Here is a 7646-nt window from a genome sequence, read left to right on the forward strand (position 1 = left end):
ACACAACACACACACACCACACACACACACACGACACACAAACAACACACATGCAACACACACACATACAACACACAAACAACACACACACAACACACACACACACCACACACACACACAACACACAAACAACACACACACAACACACACACAACACACACACACCATACAAACAGCACACACACACCACAGACACACACACATGCAACACACACACACAACATACACACACAATACACACGCAACACACACACACAACACACATATAACACACAACACACACACACGACATACACTCACACCACACACAAAACACACACTCAACACACACAACATACACAAGACACACACACAACATACAAACAGCACACACACAACACACAACACACACACAACATACACACAACACACACACACCACACACTACATACACACAACACACACACAACACACACGCGCACCACACACCACACACGCACAACACACACAACACACACACCACACACACACAACACTCACACATCACACACATCACACACACAACACATTAAACACAAATAGCACACACACAGAAACACACACCACACAACATACACCACACACACACACACCGCACACACACACAACATACATACACCACAGAACACACACAAAACACACACACCACACACACCACACACAACACACACACACTTAAACCACACACACCAAACACACAACACACACAAATCACACACACAACAGACACACACAACAGACACACACACTCCACACACACACAACACACACACACACCACACACACAACACACACAACACACACACACAAAACACAGACACACACACACCACACACACACTCCACACACACACAACACACACACACACACCACACACACAACACACACAACACACACACACAAAACACAGACACACACACACCACACACACACCACACACACACACAACACACACACACAACACACACACACAAAACACAGACACACACACACCACACACACACCACACACACACACAACACACACACACAACACACACAACACACATATCACACACACACCACACACGCACACACACACACACCACAGAACACACAACACAAACACACACAAACCACACACACAACGCAGACAACGCAGACAACGCGCACAACGCGCACAACGCGCACACCACGCAGACAACGCACACAACGCACACAACGCACACAACGCACACAACACACACACACACACCACTCACACAACGCACACAACGCACACAACGCACACAACGCACACAATGCACACAACACACACACACACCACTCACACAATGCACACAACACACACAACGCACACAACGAACACAACACACGCAAAACACACACACACAACACACACACACAACAGACGGCCGCAACCGAGATTCCAGGATGGCATTTTGCCTCCCTGGTGCAAGGGTCAAGGATGTCTCGGAGCGGGTGCAGGACATTCTGAAAAGGGAGGGTGAACAGCCAGTTGTCCTGGTGCACATTGGTACCAAAGATTATAGGTAAAAAATGGGATGATGTTCTACGAGACGAATTTAAGGAGCCAGGACCTAAATTAAAACGTGGGACCTCAAAAGTAGTAATCTCGGGATTGCTACCAGTGCCACGTGCTAGTCAGAGTAGGAATTGCAGGAGAGCGCAGATGAATACGTGGCTTGAGCAGTGGTGCAGCAGGGAGGGATTCAAATTCCTGGGGCATTGGGACCGGTTCTGGGGGAGGTGGGACCAGTACAAACCGGACGGTCTGCACCTAGGCAGGACCGGAACCAATGTCTTAGGGGGAGTGTTTGCTAGTGCTGTTGGGGAAGAGTTAAACTAATATGGCAGAGGGATGGGAACCAATGCAGGGAGACAGAGAGAAACAAAAAGGAGACAAAAGCAAAGGACAGAAAGGAGATGAGTAAAACTGGAGGGGAGAGAAACCCAAGGCAAAAAACAAAAAGGGCCACTGTACAGCAAAAATTTAAAGGGTCAAAGTGTAATAAAAAGGCAAGCATGAAAACTCGGTGCCTCAATGCGAGGAGTATTCGGAACACAGGAGATGGCTCTGAGCTAGTTAGAGTGTGTGAGAGCTCAGATGAACAGGATCCCAAGAAAGAATGCAAAAGACAGGAGGCAACAGAGAAGAGTAGCACTGGGGTAAGTGTAAACCACAAGGTGATAGGAAGGGACAATATGTATGAATATAAAGGGGCTGCAGGAGGGGTTAAAACTAAAAATCATGGTTTAAAAACTAGGATTAAAACACTCTACCTAAAGGCACGCAGCATTCGAAATAAAGTAAATGAGTTGACGGCACAAATCATTACAAATGGGTATGATTTGGTGGCCATTACAGAAACATGGTTGCAGGGTGGCCAAGACTGGGAATTAAACATACAGGGGTATCTGACAATTCGGAAGGATAGACAAGAAGGGAAAGAAGTTGGGGTAGCTCTTTCATAGTGCGCAACAAAAATATATTCCAGTGAAAAAGAAGGGCGGCAAGAGAAGGATAACCAGCCGTGGATAACCAAGGAAATAAAGGAAAGTATCAAATCAAAGACCAATGCGTATAAGGTGGCCAAGGTTAGTGGGAAACTAGAGGATTGGGAAAATTTTAAGCAACAGCAAAGAATGACTAAAAAAGCAATAAAGAAAGGGAAGATAGATTTCGAAGGTAAACTTGCGCAAAACATAAAAACAGATAGTAAAAGCTTTTACAGATATATAAAACGGAAAAGAGTGACTAAAGTAAATGTTGGTCCCTTAGAAGATGAAAAGGGGGATTTAATAATGGGAAATGTGGAAATGGCTGAGACCTTAAACAATTATTTTGCTTCCGTCTTCACAGTGGAAGACACAAAAACCATGCCAAAATTTGCAGGCCACAGGAATGTGGGAAGGGAGGAGCTTGAGACAATCACTATCACTAGGGGGGTAGTGCTGGACAGGCTAATGGGACTGAAGGTAGACAAGTCCCCTGGTCCTGATGAAATGCATCCCAGGGTATTAAAAGAGATGGCGGAAGTTATAGCAGATGCATTCGTTATAATCTACCAAAATTCTCTGGACTCTGGGGAGGTATCAGCGGATTGGAGAGCAGCTAATGTAACGCCTCTGTTTAAAAAAGGGGGCAGACAAAAGGCAGTTAACTATAGGCCGGTTAGTTTAACATCCGTAGTGGGAGAAATGCTTGAAGCTATCATTAAGGAAGAAATAGCGGGACATCGAGATACGAATAGTGCAATGAAGCAGATGCAACATGGATTCATGAAGGGGAAATCATGTTTAACTAATTTACTGGAATTCTTTGAGGATCTAACGAGCATGGTGGATAGAGGTGTAACGATGGATGTGGTGTATTTAGATTTCCAAAAGGCATTCGATAAGGTGCCACACAAAAGGTTACTGCAGAAGATAAAGGTACGCGGAGTCAGAGGAAATGTATTAGTATGGATCGAGAATTGGCTGGCGAACAGAAAGCAGAGAGTCAGGATAAATGGGTCCTTTTCGGGTTGGAAATCGGTGGTTAGTGGTGTGCCACAGGGATCGTTGCTGGGACCACAACTGTTTACAATATACATGGATGATCTGGAAGAGGGGACAGAGTGTAGTGCAACAAAATTTGCAGATGACACAAAGATTAGTGGGAAAGTGGGTTGTGTAGAGGACACAGAGAGGCTGCAAAGAGATTTGGATAGGTTAAGCGAATGGGCTAAGGTTTGGCAGATGTAATACAATGTCGGAAAATGTGAGGTCACCCACCTTGGGAAAAAAAACAGTAAAAGGGAATATTATTTGAATGGGGAGAAATTACAACATGCTGCAGTGCAGAGGGACCTGGGGGTCCTTGTGCATGAATCTCAAAATGTTAGTTTGCAGGTGCAGCAAGTAATCAGGAAGGCGAATGAAATGTTGGCCTTCATTTTGAGAGGGATGGAGTACAAAAGCAGGGAGGTCCTGCTGCAACTGTACAGGGTATTGGTGAGGCCGCACCTGGAGTACTGCGTGCAGTTTTGGTTACCTTACTTAATGAAAGATATACTAGCCTTGCAGGGGGTACAGAGACGATTCACTCGGCTGATTCCGGAGATGAGGGGGTTACCTTATGATGATAGATTGAGTAGACTGGGTTTTTACTCATTGGAGTTCAGAAGGATGAGGGGTGATCTTATAGAAACATTTAAAATAATGAAAGGGATAGACAAGATAGAGGCAGAGAGGTTGTTTCCACTGGTCAGGGAAATTAGAACTAGGGGGCACAGCCTCAAAAGACGGGGGAGCCAATTTAAAACCGAGCTGAGAAGGAATTTCTTCTCCCAGAGGGTTGTGAATCTGTGGAATTATCTGCCCAAGGAAGCAGTTGAGGCTAGCTCATTGAATGTATTCAAATCACAGATAGATAGATTTTTAACCAATAAGGGAATTAAGGGTTATGGGGAGCGGGCGGGTAAGTGGAGCTGAGTCCATGGCCAGATCAGCCATGATCTTGTTGAGTGGCGGAGCAGGCTAGAGGGGCCGTATGGCCTACTCCTGTTCCTAATCCTTATGTTCTTATGTTCTTATAACAAAATCAGATGATCTGGGAGCTTGTAGTGTGCAAATTGTCTGCCGCGTTCCTTACACTACATCAGTGACTACACTCCAAAAGTACTTCATTGGCTGTATGGCGCCTTGAGACGTCCGGTGGTCGTGAAAGGCGCTAGATAAATGTAAGTCTTTCTTTTTAAAAAAAATAGCTAATCCAGGGGAAAGAATAAAAACTCTTTCTCTCCATCGTTCCAACCAAACTTGAAACCCCAGAAGTTCAAAAATCTTGCCTGTGCTACCAAAGGTCCTCAGAAATCTCACAGGAGAAATCAAACAAATCTGGCCTTCTGTTCAAATGACCTTATCATTTATAGTCAGCAAATTATTCGATGCAATAAAGTAGCTTTATTTTTTTTAATGATTGTTGATGTACTTTAACATTTTCTGTGAAGAAAAAGAGTGGAGAAATATCCTCAAGTGGTTTGAGAGAAGACCCTAGAAAATTACTTAAACAGCGGTCAAAATATCAAAAGAATATCGTGGAAGATGTGGAAATATCATCGCGAATTACAAAGGATGCATTTTAGAAAAAAATTGTCAATCAGAAGATTTGATCTTCTGTTGAGTCTCCACACATCTGCCAATTTTTTAAAAAGCATTTTTTTACAAGAGAAAAACAGAACTTTTGACAGCCGTGAGCAGCCATTGAGTTTTTGGTCAGAATGGTCTTCCTCCTTCTTCAATTCCAGCTTTTCAGATGTGGTACAACTCGCACCAGTACTCCTAGGCTGGGGAAGAAGGGAGAAAACCATCTCGGCTTCTTATTCTTGGTCAGTGTAGGTGTGGACAGGTTCAGCCTGAGAGGTGTAGTGCCCCCAACTCAGGAGAAAAACGTTGAGTAAAAAAGCACTGAAGTACAGGTTGGACCTCTCTGGTCCGGCACACTCGGGACCAGACCTGTGCCGGAACAGGGAATTTTCCCAACCATGCGAGGTCACGCTGAGCTTAGGTGTACCTGTAGACAGCGCCCAGGCTCCTGAACGCCTCCGCTAGACTCCGGCTCCGGCTCAGGCTGTGTAACTAGGGCCTCTCTCCCTCTCTCTCTCTCTGCGGCAATGAACACAGAGCCGGTAAGTGCAGGAAATGGGGATGCTACCCACACAAAGCAGCTGTTGCGCACTGATCACAGAGAGGCAGGAAGTGCGGGAAACTGATGCCGAACCATGGATGTTTCCGGACCAGAGAATCCCGGACCAGAGAGGTCCAACCTGTACATGGAATAAAGTTGTACCCCCAAATCAAAACAGAATGATAAAAAGCCCCAGCAAATTTGCCATTTTTCGGCTGTCCAGCATGTCTAGTATCGTGTCAGCCTTGGCTGAGTTGATAGCACTCTCATCTCAGAGTCAGTAGGTTGTGGACTCACAAGGATGGAGCACAAAATCTAGACTGACACACCGGTGCAGTACTGAGGGATTTTTGCAATGTGGGAGGTGCCAGCTTTCACACGAGACCTTAAACCGAAGCCCCATCTGCCCTCTTGGGTAAACGCAAAAGATCCCACAGCATCAATTCGAAAAACAGCAGGGGTGTTCTCCCCTGTGACCTGGACAATATCTATCCCTCAATCAACATCACTGAAACAAATTATCTGGTCATTGTCACATTGCTGTTTGTGGGAGTTTGCTGTGAGCAAATTGGCTGTTGCGTTTCCGACATTACAACAGTGACTACACTCCAAAAGGTACTTCATTGGTTGTTAAAAGCTTTGAGGCGACCTGAGGTCATGAAATATGCTATATAAATGCAAGTCTTTCTTTGAATACAATTCCCAGATTGTAAAGACAGCTCTAGAAGATACTGAGCAATGGTTACCCACCAAGTTCGGTGAAGCATAGAAACATAGAAAATAGGTGCAGGAGTAGGCCATTCGGCCCTTCGAGCCTGCACCACCATTCAATAAGATACTGACCGATCATTCACCTCAGTACCCCTTTCCTGCTTTCTATCCATACCCCTTGATCCTTTTAGCCGAAAGGGCCATATCTAACTCCCCCTTGAATATATCCAATAAACTGACATCAACAAATCTCTGCGGTAGGGAATTCCACAGGTTAACAACTCTCTGAGTGAAGAAGTTTGTCCTCATCTCAGTCCTAAATGGCTTACCCCTTATCCTTAGACTATGTCCCCTGGTTCTGGACTTCTCCAACATTGGGAACATTCTTCCTGCATCTAACCTGTCCAGTCCCGTCAGAATTTTATATGTTTCTATGAGATCCCCTCTTATCCATCTAAACTCCAGTGAATACAGGCCCAGTCGATCCAGTCTCTCCTCATATGTCAGTCCTGCCATCCCGGGAATCAGTCTGTTGAATCTTCGCTGCACTCCCTCAATAGCAAGAACATCCTTCCTCAGATTAGGAGACCAAAACTGAACACAATATTCCAGGTGAGGCCTCACTAAGGCCCTGTACAACTGCAGTAAGACCTCCCTGCTCCTATACACAAATCCCCTAGCTATGAAGGCCAACATACCATTTGCCTTCTTCACCGCCTGCTGAACCTGCATGCCAACTTTCAATGACTGATGTACCATGACACCCAGGTTTTGCTGCACCTCGCCTTTTCCTAATCTGCCGCCATTCAGATAATATTCTGCCTTCGTGCTTTTGCCACCAAAGTGGATAACCTCACATTTATCCACATTATACTGCATCTGCCATGCATTTGCCCACTCAGCTAACCTGTCCAAGTCACCCTGCAGCCTCTTAGCATCCTCCTCACAGTTCACACCGCCACCCAGCTTAGTGTCATCTGCAAACTTGGAGATATTACACTCAATTCCTTCATCCAAATCATTAATGTATATTGTAAAGAGCTGGGGTCCCAACACTGAGCCTTGCGGTACCCCACTAGTCACTGCCTGCCATTCTGAAAAGGACCCGTTTATCCCGCCTCTCTGCTTCCTGTCTGCCAACCAATTCTCTATCCATGCCAGTACATTACCCCCAATAACATGTGCTTTAATTTTGCACACCAATCTCTTGTGTGGGACCTTGTCAAAAGCCTTTTGAAAGTCCAAAT

Source organism: Pristiophorus japonicus, chromosome 3 (genome assembly GCF_044704955.1).
Source record: "Pristiophorus japonicus isolate sPriJap1 chromosome 3, sPriJap1.hap1, whole genome shotgun sequence".
Lineage (NCBI taxonomy): Eukaryota > Metazoa > Chordata > Chondrichthyes > Pristiophoridae > Pristiophorus > Pristiophorus japonicus.